A 26,371-nucleotide genomic window follows, 5' to 3' on the forward strand; every position below is an offset into this window, starting at 1 on the left:
TGGTTCACACATCGAACTTAAAATTTCCAGGTCATTTAAAAAACTTACATATTTAATGAATTACAGGCATTCAAACTCAAACCTAATGAGAGACTCAAGCAAATGGCTCATTACTAATATTCTGAGGTCAATGGAATCCCTTATATGAAGAGTGACACATTTACTAGCAGTGATTTTGGCTATTCATCTAATTCCATCTATCGACCTTCTAAAGAGATACTTTCAAATCTTCACTGCTTATCTGGCCTTTCATAAAGTCAGACAAGCTCTCAAGAACCTTCTAATTAAATATTTCCTCAATGCAGTTTCTTCTACATCAAGTTCCCTGCTTTTCTCTTAGTCTAACCTCAATTCCTTTGATCCAATTTCCATCTAAACAAATAAAAATTTCACAGTGCACATGATCTTCCCTTCCCTCACTTACAGAAGTGAATGGGGAACTAAATATGGCATTTTCTAATGTAGTATGTGGCATCAAAGCTAATTGCAAACCAGATCAATTAGGACCATATTCCCCAAGAGGAAACTCTGAAGCCTGCCAATCACCAAAACCAACCCCCCATTTCATGCTATCTTCTCTTCTGCCATTGCAGCAAGACCTCTGCCTGAAGAATCGCTGCTAGAGTGGGACGAGGCTTTAAATGCTAGGTTCAGAGTTCTGTACTGCAATTAGAAAAGGTGTAGATATCCCCAGGGGTAAGTCACAGCAGATCTTCAACAAGAAGCCAGACCACACCCAAACACTGCTCTTTCCATTTTCATCTGCATCTCCTGCGTAAGTGTCATAATTTGCCTTGACTCTGAGAGATAACGGCTCCTAGATCAGCCCTCTTGCATAACACTGCCTTGTTTTACATCAATTTAGTTCCTGGCAGCGGAGGACAAACAAAGCAAAGTTATGCTGATTTTGGATATTCCTTCACATTATGCCCCACATCTCACTTGACTTGTAAGAACCTGATTCTCTGATGGACCAGTTAATCCCTTAGGATGGAAGTTGAGGCATTTTTTTTGATGAAAGAGGAATTTCTGGCGGGGGGGGGGGGGGGGAAAGAGTCAGTCTATCTTAGAACAGATATATAAATGACTGGTTTCACATTTTGGTATAATAATGAATACTCCTCTTATTACCTAGAGGATCCTATAGCTTCAGGCATCTTTAAGTGTTTAACATAACAAAGGGAAATTAATATAAGTGAGGGATTTTTTAAAATAACAAGTAAGGCCAGGTGTGGTGCTTCACACCTGTAATCCCAGCGCTTTGGGAGGCTGAGGTGGGCGGATCACAAGGTCAGGAGTTCGAGACCAGCCTGACCAACATGGTGAAAACCCATCTCTATTAAAAATATTAGCTGGTCATGGTGGCACATGACTGTAATCCCAGCTACTCAGGAGGCTGAGGCAGGAGAATCACTTGAACCCAGGAGGCAGAGGTTGCAGTGAGCTGAGATCACACCACTGCACTCCAGCCTGGGCCACAGAGCAAGACTCCGTTTCAAAAAAAAAAAAAAAAAAAAAACTAAATTAGATACTACTCCAATGCTAGTGAATGTGAATAGCTTTTTTTTTTTCCAATGGTGAAACATTTTGTTTTCACATACATGTAAATGTATCTGTTAAATATGTCCATCACATCAGTAGATCTGTCAGATCTGTCAGATTTGAGCATTTTTACCTACAGATCTGACTCTCTTTCTTATGGGCATTTAATATAATCACACTATGACCAAGATATCATGAGAAGAAATTAGAACATTTAACTGCTTGTGGAATTTCAAGATAAGGTATTAAATTATTTTTACAACTTTTACATAATTCTATAAATAGAATTAACAATACTTGCATACAACTATCTGGGCTAAATAGTCATGGATTGAAGATATTAATTTTGTGTTTTTAAACACAAAATTTAACCTTGCTACCAACAAATATTTATAAAGGTCTTCACAGTATTATGCTGGTTATTGCATAGAGATATCAAAGACATATTGTATAGATATATTAAAGACACATATGAAACATTTTGGCCAATAAAAAGTTTTGAATATTTGTTGAAGAAACAATTTAAACTATTTTTTATAAAGCTACATTATTCACCCAATGGAACATGTAATTTCTATATTATAAAAGTCTTTCAGTGAAAAGACTAATATAATTGTCCAGTACAACAAATTTTATTTGAATTTCCACAGTAATTTCTCAATATAACCTGTATGAATTAGCCACACAATGCACTTTTTATAATGTATAATCAGAGAACATATTTTTCCCATCTTCTAATATAAATTTTTAAATCTACAATGTTTTTACTCCTTAGTTTTCGCAATTTGATGCTAAGCTTCCCAAATTTCTTTCTCTTTTCCCGTAAATTGCTTTCTTATGATGTCTTTTAAATAATATTTATCAGATATTTATTCAAATGCTTGATTAAATACATAATGAATAAATAAATGCACATATGAATAAATAAATGAATGTTAATTTGTTTACATGTCAATGTTACAGGCAAATGGAACTGCTTAATAACAACAAAGAATATCTTTGTCTCTTAGAGGACACTATGGATAAGAAAATGAGTACTGCAGACAATCTCTGTGAAGGGAGGCATTTAATACCACACAGGATACAGTGGCTATACCGCATACTCACTGTACCTCTGTTATAGTGCCCATTAATATGCTCATGATTCATACATGTGAGTGTGTATGTGAGTGTGTGTTTCTGTGTGTATTATGCAAGGCATAATTCTCATCTAGATTTTGTTTCTGCACATATCTCAGTGTTTGGCAGTGTTTGAAGTACCTCCCTTATCAAAAGTCCAGGGTCAATTCAGCTGGACCATACCACGATAACAGAGCTAAGGGAAAATATCTCTCAGCTAAGGCTGTTGGAGATACAGAATCCAAGTCACTTGCAAAATTGGGCATCCATGGGAAACACACATGCAATTAGCCTGAGAGAAGCCTAAATGGGCTGCCAGCCTACCATGGAACAAAGGCAGGAACAGTGTCCCAGAGAAAGAAACAGAGCTGGAAATGCAACATTAGAGAGATGAAATTAAGGTCAGTTGACGGAATAAAAGTGCACATATGTAGAGCCATTGCAGGGATTGATGGCAGCCTGTGGCTGGTTTTCACTCTTCGCTTAAGCAAAGTGAGGGAGAGGACCAATCTGTTTAAGGAATCAGTGGCAGTCTGGACTCTAAATAAATACCTCCTGGTTCAATGAATAATAAGCATAGGATCTCACAGTAGCGAAAAAATAGGAGACTTTAGAAAATCTAATGTCATCATTTGTTTCATAAATTGGTGAACAAAGAAAGGCTAAAGTAGTCATCCAAAGTCACATAATCATTTAGTAGTTAAGTCGGAGCTGGGGTATGACTAGACATTCCCAAACAGGCACTCAGTTCACACTCATATAGTCCTTTTTTTTCTAGTATTTCTTTTAGTCCACTTTTTAAAGGTATGATTGACATATAAAAGCTGTACATATTTAATGTATAAAACTTGATGAGTTTGGAGATAAATATACAGCTGTGAAACCATCAACACAATCTATGCCATAAGCATATCCATCACCTCTGAAAGTTTCCTCTTGTCCTAGTTAGTTATTATTATTTGTGTGTGTCTGTGTGTAACAAACACACTTAATATAAAATCTATCCTCTTAGCAAATGTTTAAGTTTACAATACAGTGTCATTGACTATAGGCACTCTGTTCTATAGCAGACCGCCAGAACTTATTCATCTTGTATAACTGAAACTTTACACACTTTGACAAATAACTCCCATTTTCCCTTCCCCTAGCCTCTGGCAGCCAGCATACTACTCTCTGCTTCTATGAGTTAGACTATTTTAGTTTCTTCATATAAGTGGGACTACTTGTCCTTTTGTGTCTGGCTTATTTCACTTAGCACAATGTCCTCCAGTTTCACCCATGTTGTCGCAAATGAAAAGATTTTCTCCTTTTTTGGTGCTGAACAATATTCCATTGGATGTGTGTGTCTGTGTTTATCATTTTCTTTATCCATTCATATGTCGATACACATTTACGTTGCTTCCATATGTTGGCCATTTTGAATAACTGTGCAATGGTCATGGGAATGCACATATTTCTCTGAGAAGCCGATTTCACTTTCTTTGAATATATACCTAAAAGTGGGATTGCTTGATCATGTAGTAATTCTATGGTTCATGTTTTTAGAAACTTCTATAGTGTTTTTAGCGGCTGCAGGAATTTCCATTCAACATTCAACAAGAGTTCTTTTCTCTCCACAGCTTGTCAACACTTGTTACCTCTCATCGTTTTTATAATAGCTGTCCTACCAGGTGTGAGGTGATGCCTTTTGTATTTTATTCATGCAAAATAAAAAATTGTAGTTTTAATTTGCATTTATCTGCGATTAGTAATGTTGAACACCTTTTCATAAACCCGCTAGCCATTTGCATGTTTTCTTCGGAGAAATGTCTATTCTGTTTCTTTGCACATTTTAAAATCAGGTTATTTGGATATTTTACTACTGAACTATAGGAATTCCTTAGATAGTTTGGATATTAACTATCCAAATTAATTGTGGTTAGCAAATACTTCCTCCCTTCCTGTCAGTTGCCTCTTTATTTTGATAATTGTTCCCTTTGCTGTGCATCTTTTTAGTTTCTTATAGTACATATTTTGTAAAAGTGGCCTAAATACAATATTTCAAGAGAGCTTTAAGAAGTTTTGTGTTTATTTCTGATATTTAAGGTATTATAAAATCACAGGACCTTTGGGTCAGAAAAGTTAGGACTTCAACCTTAGCTTGGCACCTGTGGTGCACACTGCTGCCCACTATGTACTTATTTCCCCTCCTTCCCTTTCATAGAAGAGCTCAGATTTTCTTCTCACACAGTGGCTGAGAGAAAGATGAGACCTTCACCAGTTTATGGAGCGCATTATGAATAGCTTAAGCCACAGGTAAGATCACTACCCTCTCCATGGAAATGACAGGCTTAGGAATGGGCATGTGAGGTACACTAGTATCATCAGGAGCCTGGCTCTGTTACTTTATTTACTCTCATTCCTATTGTCCCAGCTCATAAAGGCTGCCTCCACATTAGGCAATTCATCCTAGAGGCAGGGCAATATCCAGAGGAATCGCTTTCTGCTTAAGAGCAAGGAACTCTTTTCTCCCAAATCTCCAAACAGACATTCTATCATGTCTCCGATGCATCCTACAGCTGGAGTTCACCTTACAAGGACACTTCTTGGCATGAAAGGTAAAAAATGGTCTTATTGTGTAAGCCAATGTGAGTCTCTTTTCCTTCACTTGTAACTAAAACACTCCAGCTGGTACAATACATAAAAGCAAATTCCTGTAATCACATGACATCATAGTTCCTGGGTGATATAAATATAGCAAACAAAAACAAAATGGGCCACGCGCGGTGACTCACCCCTGTGATCCCAGCACTTTGGGAGGCCGAGGAGGCAGATTGTCTGAGCTCAGGAGTTCGAGACCAGCCTGTGCAGAACAGTAAAACCCCGTCTCTACTAAAATACAAAAAAAATTAGCCCAGCATAGCAGCATGTGCCTGTAGTCCCCGCTACTTGGGAGGCTGAGGCAGAAGAATTGCTTGAATCCAGGAGGTGGAGGTTGCAGTGAGCCAAGATTGTGCCACTGCACTCCAGCCTGGATGACAGAGCAAGACTCTGTCTCTAGAAGTCATCCCCTCCAATCTATTGCTTTTTGTGAGAACAATCTATTGTTCCAAGTAAATGCATGTTTCATAAAAGAGGAAATACTGATTAAAAAATTCCTGTATTAGAATACTCTAGAGGGACAGGACTAATAGGATAGACGTATATATGAAAGGGAGTTTATTAAGGACTATTGACTCAAATGATCACAAGGTGAAGTCCCACAATAAGCCACTTGAAAGCTGAGAAGCATGGAAGCCAATCCAAGTTCCAAACCTGAAAAGTAGGGAAGCCGACAGTGCAGCCTTCAGTCTTGGGTCAAAAGCCCAAGAGCCCTGGAAACCCCCTGGTAAACCACCCGACTCTTGGTTAGGTCCAAGAGTCCAAAAGGTGAAGAACTTGGAATCCGATGTTAGAAGGTAGGAAGCATCCAGCATGGGAGAAAGATGTAAGCCAAGAGACTTAGCCAGTCTATTCCCTCCACATGCATCTGCCTGCTTTTATCCTAGCCCAGTTGGCAGCTGATTACATGGTGCCCACCCAGAGTGAGGGTGGTTCTCCCTCTCCCAGTCCAGTGACTCAAATGTTAATCTCTTTGCCAACACCCTCACAGACACACCCAGGATCAATGTGTTGCATCCTTCAATCCAGTGAAGTTGACACTCAATATTAACCATCACAAAACCAGAGGACCCAAGGTGTTGGGGAAGCTCAAGAAAGGAGAATTCTTTATAATTGTAGAACAAATGTCTTCCTGTAATTTAATAAGAAAAAGTGATTGGTTTGAAAATTATTTAAGTTTGAGAAGAAGTACATGTAACAGAATTTGGTTCCTCGGGTTTCTCTTTGGATGTGTCCTTTAAGACAACTGAAAAAGTTTCAGAGAGAATTCTAACTTGCAAACTTCCAGGTAAGTTCACCTAATCTTTTGTTCTTAGTTTTGCTTTTGTGCAGCATTGAGGCTATACAAACTCTTTTGTGACAGATTAAGGGAAACTTTTCCTCATTGAGTATAAAGAATCTTTGGAACTGCACTTTGAAATTGTTGGTGTCTCGTTCATCCTGGAATATTTTGACAGGCACTTTCATGATCTTTATTAAATATACCTTAGCATTTTCCTTTACTTTCATAACTTTAAAAATGTGGATGAGTAACGTATATATTTTTTATGTTTGTCTCTTTTGCACAGAGGACAAAATAACTGCAAAAGCAAAACATTAAAAATATGTGCATTGATAATCCAACTATATAATTTATTTTAAGCCAAAGTGTACAATATAAAATCTTCAACTGTAATACTAAGACATTAACTTATACAAAAGTACCTAAATTATATTCAAATAAAAATGTGATTCTTGCAAATATTCTGTCTTCTCAACTAAGAGCCAACATACAAGTTAAAAGAATTAGTAAATCAAATTGCAAAATTTTAGGGCAAATAATTATTTTACCTTACTTAGGTATTTTCTCTAAGTTTCTGAAGAAGGAATCAAAACTATTGCATTTTATTAAGTCACTTATGTTTGAAGCATATTTTCATTTAGAGTTTTAATAAGCCCTTATCCACAAATAAATAAGCTTTGTGAGTCTTTGTGACACATAAAATGTTAGTACCTTTTTTCCATGTATTCAGGAAGTTAAAATTTTGCACATAGAATTGCCAAAATGTCATTCTCTGCATTGTCCAAAAGTGCAAATGCTGACTAGTGAACTTTCCTGTGTAGTAGTTTTATATCTCACATACCTTCCACCAAATATGATACTGAAACAATGTTAATTATAAAAATATTGGTTATCAATTTAATTTTAAAATGTGGGACTTTTAGGACCTCATTAAAAGTAAAGTAAACCTATGAAAATTTTGATAGATTATTTTTGCCTAAAATATGCAGACAGCTGTACAGGCTTGTGAAGTTTGCATGGAGAAAATGTTGGTTTGATTAAGGTTACTTCCATTCTAAATTGGAGCCATGATTCTTTTGATATTTCCTTTGTTAATGTGGGCAGGGTTCCACTAAAATTAAATGTGCATACTATGGGTATGTGGCTACATGAATTAAGGTATGGACAGCCGTGTGTCACTCTAAAAATTACAAAAAAAATCCTTTTCTGGATTGGTTCAACTAGAATTCGTATCTGCTCCTGGTAAATTATTGTGTCATTATCTGTGGCACCTTTAAAACAGTTATAATCCAAAATTGTTCTTGCGTCTTACTTCCGCAAATAGAAAATTCAAGGAAGACAGAAAGTATATCTCATCTGTATTTGAATTCTAGACGCCACTTAGAAAATCTTTGAGCAAAGATATTGTTTTAGGCATAGTTGCCCCACGAATGAACACATGCAACATGATATTAAAAAAACATAAGAATGAGGTAAATTTATCTTTGTTTCAGCATAGATCATAGACAGAAAGAATATAGGGGAAAAAAGGAGAGAGAAGAACACTTTTTCAAGTGTATAAAATGAGAAAACCAAATACTGCATGTTCTCACTTATAAGCAGGAGCTAAACATCGGGTAGTTGTGGGTATAAAAATGACAACAGTAGAGATTGGGGATTACTAAAAGGGTTACGGAGGGAGGGGGCAAGAGGTGAAAGGCTGTGTGGTACTATGCCCAGTAACTGGGTGACTGGATCATTCATACCCCAAGGCTCAGCATCATGCAATATACTCAGGTAATAAAGCTGCACATGTATTTTTGAATCTAAAATATAGGTTGAAATATATGTATTTATATACATAATATATACAATATATGTAATAATATATATGTAAAGTGACTAGTTATAAATTTTGGAACTTGTACAATACTGATATAAAAAGAAAAACTAGAATCCCAAATGGAATGGTTATCTTACTTTTTGATTATCGTGCTTGAAGGGGAAGACACATGCTTTTTTATTTTTATGATTAGTACACATGCTTTCAAAGAATAACCTTGATACTAATTTTGTGTAAGTACTAAATAAAATACCTGCAGTGTTGTAATTCTAAGCAACAGTCTTTTCGTTTTACTTCCAAAACTGTCTAGCTTCTAAGAAACTAATAGAACTGGACAGTTTCAGAAGAAAGAATAATATCTCATTGTCTCATGTCCCCAAAGACACCTGCTGAGCAATTTATCACAGTCCAAAGAGCTTGGCTATACCACCTCATATTAAATGCAAGCATCTTATCTAAAGTGTGATCCCCAGTGTGTTTAGTGAATTTGGTTTGAAAAACCCACATATTTATTCAGACCTTTATTTTAGTGTTAATCCCCTGCCTGACAGCATCTCAGATCTCTTGGTTAAACAGTCGTCTACAAATGCCACCTTATACTAATTAAAAAGAAAGATTTCAGCTACTGTTTATTTATTAATTCAACCAAGGCTTCCTGTAAATAAAAAGAATCCAAGAGGGAGAACGCTTATATTTGACTTGCAGATTACATCTGTAGAGTGTCAACTTTGTCCATGAAAATTAATGGTTTGTAACATAGCTATTTATTTCCTCTTAGTTTACATCATGTATTATGAGTAAATTATAAACAAATAGTAACTTCAATGTAATTACAAGTATAATACAGATAGCAAAACAGAAATTTTCACTTGGATTAAAAAAAAAGGCTTTTCATTTAGATCAGAGTTACTAATATAGCATATTTGTAATGAAGTGATTGCTTTCAGTTGGGTGAGATAGAAAATCATTTCTAAGAGAAAAATGGGGATAAAAGGATTGCTGTACCCTGTTTGATATCTTTAAAAATTTCGGAGCTTTTTTATTGAAATAAAAGGTATGGACTTTTAGGGTTCCCGACTTCATTTTTTTTTTCTTGCTACAAAGATCTGTTTTGGATGAATATATCAAATTTATATATACAAATCATAATTTCTATGTTGATTTTATAAAATCCTAAGACAGTTCTTATCTGCTCTCACAATAAGATACTGACTATTCCATTATAAATATTATACTCAAGTGATGCTGAAGGGACAGAAATTGAAAGTATTGATAAAAGAATCAGTACCACATTCTTACAACAAGATTGACTACATTCTCTCTATTTTGATGTAGGAATTTCTAGTTTTAGCGTTTCTCAGTTGACTCCACTACTGCTGCAGTGGCAGTTAATATTTACGAATCAGCACCTTTTCTCTCTACAGTTAGAACATTTTCTAACTGTAGACATCCTAAAAGTATGCTCAATCAGAGCACTTTGGCTTTTTATTATTTTTTATTTTTACTCAATTTTAAAAGGGTATTCGTGAAATTTTAATGAAAATATCTCTCCAAAACGAAGTGGCCAATTTTTACAACTTCTTCAACTCTACATACGAATTTATAAAGACTAAACTCTCGTACTTCCCTTTCTATGTCCACATACTAAGAATGTGTCTTCATGGGAAAAGGCCAGCTACTTCCTATACTTGGTTTAAGGTAACAGTCACATAAGTCAAGGCATCCTGTAGAGAATACAGGGAGGCCAGAATAGATGGAACTGGTGCATCGCTCTCTCTCTGTGACTTATTACCCAGGCTCAAGGATGTAATAATGTCTCCCCTATACACTATAAACCAAGCGTTAAGATGTCTGGCGATTTTAAATGAGAAGCCCTACCAAACCTTGTTGTAGCGCTCATTATTAGTAATACCCCATGATTCGGAAGACAAAGGTGGCAAAAGAAAAAAACCTGAGAAGAGGCAGTGGACAAACCAGAGGGCAGGTGCTGCAGGTTACCTGACAACAAAAGCAATTGACCATCCATGTTAGAGAGATCCAATCTGCAAAAACAAACTGGGCTGACATTAGGGAAGAGATAAATATTGTTAAACCTTCTGTGCTTTTTCTTCTAATGTTTTCTCTAAGATTCAACAGTTCTCCAGGGTTTCTATAAAAAAGCTATTTCCAAACTTTTCTGATAAAAGCTAACTCCTATGCTGCGTTTTTCTTCTCTCGCAAAGCCTCTCTAAGAGACATTATCTAGAAAGGGATTTGTTTCTCCTACTCTACTACTAGTAATACTTTCTTTTACAAATATGTAGATAGCATGTGTTACATGTCAGGCACTTGTCTAAGGGTTTTACAAATATCACTTATTTAATCTTCATAACACCCTATGAGGACAGTGCTATTATTATCTAACAATTTCCAACAGAGGAAATTGAAGCACAGGGGGCTTATGTAATTACCTGACATCTTACAGTAAGTGGGTGGCAAAGCTGGGATTGGAAAGTAGGCTTCCATCTATGATTTTTCTTTAGCTCAGGAAGAGAGTAACCATTAAAGGTAAATGTCCATTATAAATGAAAAATAATATATGAAGAATCCTAATGGTGAGTCATATTTTAATATTATTAATAAAAGGTTCTTTGGGAAAAGAGAATTACATAAAAATTCTTATTCTTTTTGCTTTTATGTTAAAAATCGCTTTTCAGATTAACTACAAACGAATTTAAAAAGCAATAACATTTCAATTAGTAGCATTAATTTATGGTGATAAACTGAAGTTGCATTTTACAGAAAAAAAAAAAACATGTTATCTAAAACCTGGTTTTACAGTTAAAGTTTACAAACATGAAAATCAGTAAAATAAATGAAATCAACATTTTGTTAGAGTGAAATTAATGTCAAACTTTGGTTTGCTGATTCAGAATAACGGAACCTCATGTGTAATCATAACAATACTAAGAGCAATTCTCAAAATTCAGTTGTAATTAGGTATCACATGATACATCTGTATAGTTACCTTATTCACTTGAAGTTTACCATGGTTTCTTTACAAACAATCCCTAACCAATAATAATGGGAATACAAAACCATAATTTAACACATAATTTTAGTTTTTATTATTGCAAAACTGGGGAAAAATACTTAGATATGGAAATTATTTAGTTGTACAAATTCTGTTATAATTAATCCAAACCATTTTGGAAGTGACTTGAATGTAAACTAAATTGCGTTCCTATTTTTAATTTTTATCTTTAGCATTGAATGTTTGCCCTGAAAAATTCTTATTTATGCAGCATGCGATGACAGCTTTTACTCTTCATTTGGTAGAAATCTATATGTTATATTTCAAGCTTATGTCTGCTTTTTTTCATCATCCTGAAACAAAGCGGTAAATTATAATGTTGACATTTTTATGGTGCCAACTCAATATTTCAATTTACCTAAGAATGTAAAGTCACATTTTATTAACTCTTGCATGTACAATTGCCAAATAAAAGTTTTAAATTAGACTATTTCAGATTTCAGTACAAAGGTAAGCATCAAACAATTCTTTTAACTTTTTTTTTTTTTTTTTTTTGGACACGGAGTATCATTCTGTCATCCAAGCTGTAGTTTAGTGGCGCGATATTGGCTCACTGTGACCTCAGCCTCCTGGGTTCAAGCGATTCTCTGGCCTCAGCCTCCCATGTAGCTGGGTCTACAGGCACATGCCACCACACCCAGCTAATTTTTGTATTTTTGGTAGAGATGGGGTTTCACCGTGTTGGACAGGCTGGTTGTGAACTTCTGACCTCAAGTGATCCACTTGCCTCAGCTTCCCAAAATATTGGGATTATAGGTGTGAGCCACCGTACCCAGGCTTAATTCTTTAATTTTTGATGCTAGAAAATGATGACAAAATATAAGCTAGACATGTTTAGTGACACATTAAATTTTAAAAATTTTCTATCCACTTTTAGTATAACTGAGTAATTTCCTACAAAACTGCAACCTTGTAGATGAAAGCTATTAACTCTGGATAAAATAGATAACACAACTGGAGAATGAGCAAAAGCAGACTAAATTCTATAAAAGGTTTAACACTTGGAAAAAATAAAGGTCACAGGGTGAGTTTCCCATGTTTACAGCTTTTAGCCTGAAAGCTGGCTGCAGATAGCACAGCACAAGGAGGCAAAAATTCTAAAAGAAACTTGCAAAATTTCTTATCTGAAGAAACAGAGGGTAAATATTTGGAATAATCACAGCAACTAAAATGTAATGAAGTTAATCCCAGAGAAAAGAGATACTATGAGGGGAGACTGCAAACCTGTGTTTAAACCGCCCACAGATCTGGCTAAGCTTCCAAACATCCAAACATAAGACAAACTCAGAGAAGCCCAACTAAATATAAAAGAGTTGAAGTGAGATTTGAGCTGCAGATGGTTGGGTCTAACCAATTCAATTGCCAACTCAAATAAAACCAACCAACAAGACAGAAAACAACAGTTATTGAAGGAATATAACCAAATTCAGAGTCTCTATGAAATAACATTCCCAATATTGAGGAAAATATCCAAATTAGTTAATATACGTAAAACCAGAAAATCGTGATTCATTCTCAAGAAAAAAGACATTCAACGGGAACCAGCTCTGAGATGAAGCTCATGCTAAAACTAGCAGACTGAGATTTTCAAGCAGCAATGATAATTATGCTAATATAAATAAAGGAAAATATGTATGTAAAAAGTTAAAAGAAATTTCAGTAGAAAGATATAAATTATTTTTAAAAATCAAATACAAATTATGTTTCTTAAAAATAGAATATTTAAAGTTAAAAATTATTGAGTGGGTTTAATAGTAGAATGAGGAAGCCAGGCGCAGTGGCTCAGGTCTGTAACCCCAGCACCTTGGGAGGCTGAGGAGGGCAGATCACAAGGTCAGGAGTGCGAGACCAACCTAACCAACATGGTGAAACCACATCTCTACTAAAAATACAAAAATTATCCAGGCATGGTGGCTTGCCTGTAATCCCAGATACTCAGGAGGCTGAGGCAGGAGAATCACTTGAACCCGGGAGGCGGAGGTTGCAGTGAGCCGAGATCATGCCACTGCACTCCAGCCTAGGCAACAGAATAAGACTTCGCTTCAAAAAAAAAAAAAAACAAAAATGGTAGTATGAGGAGGAAAAGAGTGTCAGTGAATCCCAGATAAATTAATAAACAACTTATAATATGAAAAAAAAAAGGGAGAAAAAGAGTTTAAAAAAATCTATCTTTTCTCCAAATATTCTCTATAGGATAACTTTATGTGATTGTTACCTTAAACCAAGTATAATAGACAATATCTGGCCATTTCCCCTAAATATAATTAAATATTGGAGCAGGCCTTTGAAAGGTAAATAAAAATTAAAGGATTATCCAAAATAAAGAATTCCAAATTTTAAGAAATAAAAAGTAGACAAAATAAATAAACAGTCCAGAAAATGGGACAAAAATAATTCTTGATACAAGGGCAGTTTAATAACATTTTAAAAGTTTGACAACATAGAAGATTTTGGAGAATGTAAAGCATTGAAACTTTCATCCACTATTCTTGTGCATATAAATAGACACAGTCATTTTGAAAAACAATCAATTTGGAAATATGAAGTCAACTAAAATATTCAAATGCAGATATATATACACACACATATATATGTACATACACACACACAATTATAGGTATATATTTATATACCTTAAAGAAATTCTGGCATTTGGGGCCTTAGTAAATAGTAAATGCAGATATATATACACACACACACACATATATATATGTACATACACAATTATAGGTATATATTTATATACCTTAAAGAAATTCTGGCATTTGGGGCCTTAGTAAATAGAAACAATATCATTAATTTAAAAAGTTAAAACATAAAAAATATCTATTAACAGAAGAAAAAATAAATTTTGGTTCAATTATGGAGAGGAATTTATACATGAATTAACTGCAGCCACACAGTTTCTTGTGAATCTTCCAAAACAACAGAGTAAAGCAAGATGCAGAAGAATCAATGCATTAGGCTGTCAATCACAAAAATGTAGTATGCAAAATAATACCACGCATATTGTTTTGGGGGGATAGAGGCAGCATAGTAAAAATATAACAACATGGAAATTATTACCATAAGTACAATATTAAAGAAGGCAACATTTACTTTCAGTGAAATATATATATATCTGAAGTATATGTTAAGGAATTTTGACAAATGTACATATTCATGTAACTGTCTCTGTAATGTAATATAAAATATTTCCATTATGCCATATTTTCTACTGTCTTTACCCTGTCAATTTTCACCTCTTTGTATAATGATTTATTTCCATAAACAAAATAAAAATCAGTTTTTCTTGTACTTTTCTTGTACTTTATATAAATGGAAATTTATAGTATCCACCCACTTAGACTGCCTTTTTTCACTCAACATATTATTTTACATTTTAAAGGGAGTTTATATATACATAAGTACATATATATACATAAATATTAGTATATATAATATATATACTGATACTGATATATACTTATGTATATATAAGTATACACACTTATACATAAGTATGTTATACATAAGTAAATATATGTTATATAAATATACTTATGTATATTTATTCATATAAACTGATACTAATATATACTGATATATACTTATGTATACTTATATATATATACTTGTATATACTGATATATATATAGCAATAACTCATTGTTTCTGTGTTGCTGTATAGGAATCCACTGCACAAGTATACTGCATTTAAAAATGTATTTGCTTGTTAATACACATTTATTTGATGCTACATTCAATATTATGAATAAAAGTTCTGTGTACATCTTTGTAGAACTCATTTTTGGCACATTTTTGCATTTCTTTTTGATACAGACCTGGGAGAAAAGCTGTATCATAAAATAATACAATAGTCCATTCTTATCTGCTGTTTTGTTTTTCATGGTTTCAGTTATCCACAAACATGGTCCAAAAATGAATAATACCAGAAGTGCACAATTTATAAGTTTTAAATTGTATGGCATTCTGATAAACATGATGAAATGGCCACTGTACATGTCTGTCCTTCCCTGGATGAGAATTATCCTTTTGTTCAGCATTTTCAGACTGTGCGTGTTATCTGGCCATTAATCACTTACTAGTCATAAAAAGCTAGTATTCTTGGTTGTCAGATGGACTGACACACTATTGTAGTGCTTGTGTTCAAGTGACCCTCATTTTACTTAGTAATGGCCCCCAAAGTATAAGACCAGTGATGCTGGAATATTGCTATAACTGTTCTCTTTTACTATTTTTTATTATTTATCTCTTAATAGGCCAAAGTTATAAACCAAACTTTATTACATATACATATGTATAGGAAAAAGGTAAACAGTATATGTAGAGTTGGGTGATAGCTGTGGTTTCAGGCATCCACTGTGGGCCTTGAAACATATTCCTGGCAGATAAGTGAAGTTTACTGTAGTGTGTCTACTAGCATTAGAAAATTCCAGTTTACTATACCCTAGAACAAATGAACTTAATAGATATTAACAGACCATTTACAAAATAACTAGAGAATATACATTCTATTCATTAGCATATGGAACACTCTCCAAAATACACTATATGATCTATTGAGACAAAACAAGTCTCAATAAATTTAAGACAAATGAAATTATATCAAGTACTGTCACTGACCACAGTGGAACAAAATTGGAAATTAACTCTAAAAGGAACCTTCAAAACCATGAAAATACAAGAAAAATAAGCCACTCCTGAATGATCCCTGAGTCAACAAAGAAATCAATAAGGAAATTTAAAAATTATTTGAACTGAATGATAATAGTGACACAACCTATGAACACCTCTGGGATACAACAAAGATAGTGCTAAGAGAAAATTTCAAAGCCTTAAATGCCTACATCAAAATGTCTTAAAGAGCACAAATAGACAATCTAAGGTCATACCTCAAGGTACTAGAGAAACAAGAACAAACCAAACTCAGGCATAGCAGAAGAAAAGAAATAACCAAGATCAGAGCACAACTAAATGAAATTGAAGCAAATAACAACAACAACAAAAAAATACAAAAGATAAATGAAATAAAAAGCTGGTTCTTTGAAAAGATAAAATTAATAGACCATTATCGAGATTAACCAAGAAGAGAAGATGTAAGATGCAAACAAGCTCAAATTAGAAACAAAACGGGAGATATTACAACTGACATCACAGAAATACAAAATATCATTCAAGGCTACTATGAATACCTCTACACACATAAACTAGAAAACCTAGAGGAGACAGACAAATTCCTGGACATATACAACCCTCCTAGCTTAAACCAGAAAGAATTAGAATCCCTGAACAGACCAATAACTATCAGCAAGATTGAAATGGTAATTAAAATAAAAAAGTCCAAGACCAGATGGACTTACAGCTGAATTCTATCAGACATTCAAAGAAGAATTGGTACCAATCCCATTGACACTATATCACAAGATAGAGAAAGAGAATCCTCCCTAAGTTATTCTATGAAGCCAGCATAACCTTAATGCCAAAACCAGGAAAGGACATAACAACAAAAGAAAACTACAGAATAATCACCCTGATGAATACAGACGTAAAAATCCTTAACAAAATACTAGCTAACCAAATCCAACAACATATCAAAAAGATAATCCATCATGATCAAGTGGGTTTCATACCAGGGATGCAGGGATGATTTAACATACACAAGTCAATAACTGTGATATACCACATAAACAAAATTAAAAACAAAAATCACATGATCATCTCAATAGATGCAGAAAAGGCATTTGAAAAAATCCAGCTTTCCTTAATGGTTAAAACCTTTAGCAAAATTGGCATACAAGGTACATACCTCAATGCAATAAAAGTCATCTATGACAAACCCACAACCAACATAATACTGAATGGGGGAAAGTTGAAAGTATTCCCTCTGAGAACTGGAACAAGACAAGGATGCCCGCTCTCACCATTTCTATTCAACACAGTACTGGATACCCAGAGCACTAAGACAAGAGAAAGAGAAAAGTCAAACTGTTGCTCTTTGCTGATAATATGATCATATACCTAGAAAACCCTAAAGACTCCTCCAAAAAGCTCCTGGAACTGATAAATGAATCCAGCGGAGTTTCAGGATACAAAATTAATGCACACATATCGGCAGCTCTGCTATACACCAACAACAACCAAGCTGAGAATCAAATCAAGAACTCAATCCCTTTTACAATAGCTGCAAAAAATAAAATAAAATAAAATAAAATAAAATACTAGGAATATACCTAACCGAGGAGGTAAAAGACCTCTACAAGGGAAACTATAAAACACTACTGAAAGAAATCACAGACAACACAAACAAATGGAAACACATCCCATGTTCATGAATTGGTAGAATCAATATTATGAAATTGACCATATTGACAACAGCAATCTACAGATTCAATACAATTCCCATTAAAATACCACCATAATTCTTCACAGAACTAGAAAACACAATCCTAAAATTCACATGGAACCAAAAAAAAGAGCCTGCACATTCAAACCAACCCTAAGCAAAACACAAATCTGGAGGCATCACATTACCTTAAGGCCTAGTCACCAAAATGGCATGTTACTGGTATAAAAATGGGCATACAGATCAATGCAACAGAATGGAGGACTCAGAAATAAAGCCAAATACTTACTGCCAACTTATCTTCAACAAAGAAAACAAAAACTTAAAGTGGATAAACGAAACCCTCTTCAACAAATGGTGCTGAGATAATTGGCAAGCCACGTTTAGAAGAATGAGACTGGATCCTCACCTTATATAAAATCAACTCAAGATGGATCAAAGACTTACCTCTAAGACCTGAAACCATAAAGATTCCAGAAGATAACATCAGAAAACCCTTTCTAGACATTGGCTTAGACAAAGATTTCATGACCAAGAACCCAAAAGTAAATGCAACAGAAACAATGATAAATAAGTGGGAATTAATTAAACTAAAAAGTTTCTGCACAGCAAAATAAACAATCAGCAGAGTAAACAAACAAACCACAGAGTGGGAGAATATCTTCACAATCTATGCATCCAACAAAGGACCAATATCCAGAACCTACAAGGAACTCAAACAAATTAGCAAGAAAAAGACAAACAATTCCATCAAAAAATGGGCTAAGGATATGAACAGACAATTCTCAAAAGAAGATTTACAAATGGCCAACAAACATATGAAGAGATGCTCAACATCACTAATGATCCTGGAAATGCAAATCAAAACCACAATTCGATACCACCTTATTCCTTCAAGAATGGCCATAATCAAAAAATAAAATAAATAAATAAATAATAATGTTGGCAGGTGTCCAATAAATAGGGAACACTTTTACACTGCTGGTGGGAATGTAAACTAGTAAAATCACTATGGAAACCAGTGTGGAGATTCCTTAAAAAACTAAAAATAGAACTACCATTTGATTCAGCAATCTCACTACTGGGTATATACCCAGAGGAAAATAAGTCATTATATGAAAAAGATACTTGCAAACGCATGCTTATCGCAGCACAATTCACAATTGCAAAAACATGGAACCAGCCCAAATGCCCATCATTCAGTAAGTGGATAAATTGTGGTATATATGTATTCCATGGAGTACTACTCAGCCATAAAAAGAGACAAAATAATGGCATTTGTGGCAACCTGGATGGAAATAGAGACCATTATTCTAAGTGAATTAACTCAGGAATGGAAAATCAAACAACATATATTTTCACTTATAAATTTATCATTGAGAAACTCTTTTTGACCAAAAAATAAAGTAAAATAAAAAGGAGATTCTAATTACTAAAAGAAGAAATGAATGAGCTGCCTTTGCCACTGACATTACAGAAATAAAAATAATTGTAAAAGAATACAATGAACCAAATTATACAGAAACAACCTAGCTGAACACATCCAAACAAACTTTTAAAAAACAGAAGAAAACAGGAACACATCTGGACTCATTCTATGATGTCAATATTATCCAGACACTGAAATCAAAGACATCAAAAGAATAGACAACTGCATAACAGTATTTCTTAAGAATATCAATGCAAAAATTTTCAAGGAAAAAAAAAAACTAGAAAACTGCATCTTGCAACATCTTAAAAGGATTAGCTGTCATGAACAGGTAAAATTTAACTCAGTAATGCAAAGTTGTTTTCACATCAAAAATCAGCCAATGAAACACACCATAACAGTAAACTATATAGCAAAATCATTATTGTCTTAATAAACACAGAAAAGCATTTAGCAAAGATCAACAGATTTCATAATAAAAACGTTTAACAAACTAGGACGAGAAAGGGATATGAATTAGCTTCCCCAAATTATTTTGATGGCAGCTCCTATGACCCAATGTCCTCTTGTTTTCCTTTCAAAATATTATCTACTGGATACCTCTAATTTTTCCCCCATTTCTCCTTTTTCTCTCAACATCTCTTCCTTTTTATTCCTTATCAGTGAGGATTTCAGAAGTTGTCACCTACTTTGTTATGCTTTTATTTCCAGAGAATTTATCTAGTCTCAGTTTTTAAATCCATATTTATGCCAAATGAATTCCAGACCTATATTTACATTCTTGTCCTCTCACTAAAGTAGCATTTTTAATTCTCTCACTGCTAATTGAGAATTTAATAATCGTCTTAAAATTAACACTCCATAAAAGAAGTTCTACTCTGAATGTTCCTGTCCTGTTTTATAAAATCACCAAATTGTGTCTCAGAATTAAGCACCCTCTTGGCTTTGTTTCTGCAGTAATTTCAAATATTGAATAGTCACAAATTTCTAAAAAAATTTCATTGAAACTGTAAAATAACTTGGTTCTGTGAATAGACTTCAAGAAACATTAAGATTCTGAGATATTCAGTAGACCTCCCTTAATCACAAAGTATACACTGAAGATTCTTAGTAGATGTTGGAAATTGAAGCTAGTACTCTACGTAGACTAGGTTAGGTTTTTTCTATATTTACATAACAATAACAAAGTTTAATATATTAGGCACAGTGAGAGGATAACAATAACTAATAATAAAATAGAGTAATTATAGCAATGTGACCATCATTATTCTTGGGCTTTGGGGCAAATTAAAACTTATGAGTTATTTCTGGAATTTTCTATTTAATGTTTTACAACTGTGGATGACTGCAAATAACGGAAACCAGGGGAAATGAAACCTCTGATAAGGGGTGCTACTCTATCCGATAAAATTCTTACGTAAAAACATGGAAAAACTTTAGACAAAGAAAATAAGACTATCAAATGATAATTACTTAAATACTTTTATTTATCTTTTTAAGTCTTCCCTAGAATGGTTTAGACTTCTTTGCTTGCAAACAAATTAACCACCTAAAGTTCTGTACATTAATTCAAATATGCAATCTTTTCTCTAGTTATTTTACTGAACTCAAAGTCCTAGAATATGTGGGCACAATGATTCTTATAGTATCACCGTAGCTTCATTGCTTATAATTTATAGTTGACAAATGAGATATATATTCATTGCTTTAGGCATCCTAAATAACAGAAGGCATGTTTTGCCTTAATTTTCACTTCAAGTTTCATTTCTCACTTGTCAGAGTGATTGAGGTAATTTCAGGGTAATTGAGAGAATTACCCGGAAATTTGCAGATATTTCTGTTTCTCTGTGCACATTTATATAAAAGATGGGGTGCCATACTATGTTTGTTTATTTCATTTTAGAACTCACACAATTCAGAGAACAGTTATTTTCACAAATTGGTAAATTTTCAGAAATTAAAAATAAGTAAAAATCAATGTTTGATCTCACAATATAACACTCGTAAATTAAATTTAATTGCTCTTATCACTATTGGTGTATTTTGCTTTAAAACTATTTAGTCACTATAGGAAGCAAATTATAGTTATTGAATATTTAGGTTTACACAGGGCATGCTTCTTTTTCTTAATTTCTACAATGTTCACTGGATGGCTCATCTCCATTTGTTTGAATATGAATCCATTTCATAGAAAGTGAGCAGCACTCTACCTGGGGTGAATTCATTTTGTAATCTTTAACATTTCCATTTCTTCAAAACGAGCCAACATCTGCTCTTCTGAAGATCCAGGTGTGTAATAACTCACCTGATATCTACTTTTGTTGCCAGGATAGCAGCACATTTTAATGAAGTCAACAAATCCAAATGTCAAATTGTAGACGAAATTGCAAAATGTAGCACTCAATGCCTCAAAATAGCTCCACTCCTGTTGCATAAGACACATAGATGGAAACTTACAATTCCTTATGGCAAAACCCAAACACAGCCCAACTACAGAAGCTATCTGTTTACTAAATGATTGACAGCATTTAATTTTCAAACTCTATTAGGACAAAAAAGTTTCTTTCGTGTTAAACTAATTAATTAGAATTGCATGTAGAATAATACATTTTTGTTAAGAACAATAAAAATGGCACAGTGGCCCAGTCTACAGTTCTAGTCCTTTGAGAGACCAAGGCAGGAGGATTGTCTGAGGCCAGGAGTTGGAGACAAGCCTAGGCATAATAGCAAGACCCAGTCTCTACAAATAAAACAAAATAAAATAAAATAAGACTAGCCAGAACTAGTGCCACATGCCTGTAATCCTAGCTACTCAGGAGACTGGGGTGAGAGGATTTCTTGAGCCTAGGAGTTCAAGGTTACAGTGAGTTATGATTGCAGCAGTGCATTCTAGCCTGGTCAACAGAGCAAGACCCTGTCACTAAAAAAAAAAAAAAATTAAATTTAAATTTAAAATAAGCAAAAGTAATGTGCATTATATATGTCATTGAAAATGATCCAAACTAAGTTACATATACTTTGTCATTTCTATGATGTTATATGCATATATTATTGATATACGTAATCATAAAACAAATTTCAGGCCTCCACCCTGATTACTTCCTGGCTTTCTACATAGCCTGTCTACTTTCCAGGCTTCACCCATACTCCAGCAAAACTGCTTCCTTCTGTGATATAAATACACTAAGATTTTGATGGTGTTCACACGTTTACTTCACCATTTTCCTCTGAATGTTGTTTCTATTAATCTTTGTAAAACTAGCACGTCCTTGTCATTTAAATCTTACTGTTAAGTGTCACATCCCAAGGGGCTTTCTTTGACCTCTTAGTAGCTCCACTGAGTCTTTGTAGCATTTATCACTCTCACTTTTTTTTTTTACTTCCTATTCCTAGTTTACTTCCGTCTCCCATATAAGTACTACAATTACCAAACTTTTCTCTATCTTACAGCTGTGTTGCAATGTCCTGCACAATATTTGACACATTTATTTTCTATATGCTTAGCAGAGGAGAGTTCATGCAAGATTTTATGGGTCCTTTTAAAGAAATTAAAGACTGCAACAAGGACACATTGAAGTTTACAGTAAATATGACAACCACGACCTTTCTCAAGACATTTTCTATGGTTAGAACATTCTCATAATTCAGCTCTCAGTTCAAGAAAGTTCTTTACTAACTATCACATTCAAACAGATTCACTCTTACTATTCTTTGTTGTAGCACACTATTTATTTCCTGCATGATATTGATAGTGGCAAGAGGCAGACCTAGGCAGATAGGGGCAGGTGCCAAGTGAAACTCCACCTTCAAGTCAAACACAGTTTAAAGTATAGTTGCAAGTCCCAGGTAAATCCACAGACCAGATTGAGAACCTGTCTTCCCATTTGGCATGGTTTCCTCTGGTTGATCCTCACCTTTCATCTATTTTACATATACTTACCATTTCCTAATTGGTTTTCTACACTGCTGTGTCCACCTTTGAGTGACGCCTTTGCTTTAACCTTTCTTTACATACCCACAAACCAATCAGCATGCACTTCCCTATTTTGAGCACATAAAAGACCTAGAGTCAGCCACACTTGGAGAGAAACCACCCAACTGCAGGGATGGGGGACCAGTCCCCACATTCCCTATCTGCTGAGAGCTGTTCCATTGCTCAAAAACAGTCTTCTCTGCCTTTATAAGAAGGCATGGAAATGCAAATTTTTGCCTAGTTTAGAGAGTTAAAGGACTGGTTAAAATTAAATAAGATAAAGCTAAAGGTTTAAACAAGTTGTAGAAGGTTTGTAAAAAACTTGCAGAAGAAATTCCGGGTGTGAGCACATTAACTGAATTCAGAAGGTTATTATGTGGTTTTTCTGTAAATGCAACATTGGAATAAAAGCACAACAAGCTTTTCTTAAGGAATTAATCTACTCTGTAATAAAATTTGTGAAGTTTTATAAGAATCTCACCTCATGGTCAAACTGGTTAAAATTGGACAGAATTGCCTATAAGGTTTTATTTTTAAAAATTGGATTGCTTTTAATGATGGACAAATGCAAGGGTGAAATTTGGTTTCTTTCCCACGAATAATTTTTTTTTTATGTAATACTAAAGGTAAATGAAAGATTTTTGTTTTCCTTGTGAATACACTACTGAAAAAAGAGACAGATTTTTTTGGAAAGCTAAGTCTTCCCTCTTAATGAGTGAAGATTTTTTGCCTTTTTAAAAATTTTTGAGTCATCATTTTTGCTAAATAAATGACTTACGGTAATCTGGAATTCTATTTAAGCCTCTTAACAAATTTACCAGGCTTCAAAAATTGGCTTTTCCGACCCCTGACTTTTGGATGTCACAAAGTGCTCCTGGAGCATACAAAACAGAGGCAATCAGGATTATTTGACATGTTAATTACATGGCATTGCCAAGATGAAAATAAGGTTTAATATTCCTGAATTTATATTTTAGTGAATAATATTAATATATGTACTAAAATTGTATGAGATTTCTAAATTCTAATGTCTGAATATATGCTCTCAATCATAAGTAAGGTTATTACGGTAAGTGACTGTAAACCACAGAAATAACCAAATATTTTTGTCAATCATGTTTTTAACTGTAACTACCCTGGACATTTTGTCATTCATAGACAATTGTTGTCTTGCTTTGATCCTCATTGAGATGGTTTATACACAGCTATAGGACTTTGATGGTACTCTCAAAAACTCACGTTTCTGATAACTTTGGAGATTGTGACTTTGGAATAGAGGAAAAACATACAGGACAAACGAAGAGCCAAAATGTTCATGAATATCAAGCAGAACAAGAGATAATGGAATGGACTGAACTTACAGAAAAATAAAGTAATCCTTTTTAACTTTTTGCTTAAAACATTGCTGATCCTTTGTTTTTCAAAGTCAGGAAAACCTTTATATTGAGTTCATTACAGCTTTTAACAATTGAGTAAGGTATACTTCTGTGAACAAGATTTGGAGCATATTTATTTCTCTCTGCCTGGTTTCTCCAAAATTTGGAAGCTATTTGTGAGTATTCTTAAATTACAGCAATAAAATTATTTGCATATGTGCAGTAAGAATCTATTTTTTAAATTTTATTTCATTTTTTTGCAGCAAGATACTATTGAAGAAATTAATAGTTTTACCTAAGCTTTGGCTGGAAGGCTGGAAGGGTGTGTTTCCCTTTCAGGAATCAAGCTTCACTTCTTAAGAGCCAATAAAAGCCCTTTGGGAAAACTGTCATCATACCTTGTCTACACAGTCCCTGTACAGATTTCCTAACATGTGATAAGTAGAGACTGTCACTTTCTCACTAGGCCCAGGTGCCCCAAGTTCTCTTGGATCATCAAGAAAAAAGAAATGTTTCCGATTCATAGGTATTTCAGGGTACAAACCCATGACTGGGCTGGGCTTTAAAAAAATCTGATGTGAGACTCCAGTGGTGTTCCATCAAAGCCAATTTTTTAAAAACCTATGTGAAAATAATTATTCTTGATGCTCTTTATGTAAATAATCAGGTCAAGGATAAGACTAAAGTTTATTTTGCAAACAACTCAGTCTTATCATGATTTGTCTTTAAGAAAAATAAACACCGGAGAGAGAAAAATTACATTTCAAAATTTATCATAAATGTGCCATTAAAATCTAGTCTCATTAGCATTTTTTAAGTTTTTGTCTGCATTTTAGACTAACCTTAATTGTTCCTGTGAACCAACCAGTGATTTCTGGCTGCAGCTTGGAAGGAACAAAAGGGATGTCTAATGTGAAAATCTGCATTAATATTCTAATTCTGAGCAATTATCTTGCAAATCCTGCCAGGTGATGAGGGTAAACCCATAACCTGGAGATTACTACGTTTCGGAAAATAAGACCAAAGAAGCTGACCAAAGCAAAGCTCCAGGCACCCAAGTCTTAGCAGGTATAACTATAGCCACCCATTATCTGGGCATGCTGGCAGCCTCAGGATATTTGAACTCTCCTTACCCCCTTGTTCCATGTTAATCCATACTTTCTAATTACCCAGTTTGTCTCCTCTAGGCTTCAGGCCATCAAATTCAAATGGTCATGGAACCAGAGCTTTGAATGATGGCTCCCTTTTACCAGGGACCCTTAGATAGGCCTCCAAGGGAGATCTGACTGCCGTCTTCCCAAACAGTGTCCCCTGTCATCAAGAAGCAGTTAAGATCAGTCGTGATCCTTATTCTAATGGCTATTAGGTGTACCTCTTCAGAGGAGGGAATTGATAGCAGCAGGAGGCAGGCAAATGCCCAGGTAGATAGGGTCGGGTCCCAGGTGAAACCCCAACTTCAAGCAGAAGACAGTTTAAAGCCTGGCTAAAAGTCCCAGGTAAATCCATGGACCAGATTGAGAACCTTTCTTCCCATTTGGTGCACTTTCCTCTGATCCCTACCCTTCACCTATTTTCCATATACCTACCCTTTCCTAGTTGGTTTTCTACACTGCTGTGCCCACCTTTGAGTGATGCCTTTGCTTTAGCCTTTCTTTGCATGCTCGCAAACCAAACAGCACACACTCCCTATTCTAAGCCCTTAAACATGTACAATTAAAAGCCCTGAACTCAGCCATGCTGGGAGAGAAATCACTTGACTGTGGGGGTGG

At 34.5% G+C, this 26,371-nt stretch overlaps 1 long non-coding RNA gene across 2 annotated transcripts in view; it reads right to left on the reverse strand.

Moving 5' to 3' along the window:
- The window catches only part of LOC144336470 (uncharacterized), a 415,262-nt gene that overhangs the window by 207,072 nt on the left and 181,819 nt on the right, over positions 1-26,371 (reverse strand). The gene's annotated exons all lie outside the window — the stretch shown is intronic.

This window comes from Macaca mulatta, chromosome 18 (assembly GCF_049350105.2).
Source record: "Macaca mulatta isolate MMU2019108-1 chromosome 18, T2T-MMU8v2.0, whole genome shotgun sequence".
Lineage (NCBI taxonomy): Eukaryota > Metazoa > Chordata > Mammalia > Primates > Cercopithecidae > Macaca > Macaca mulatta.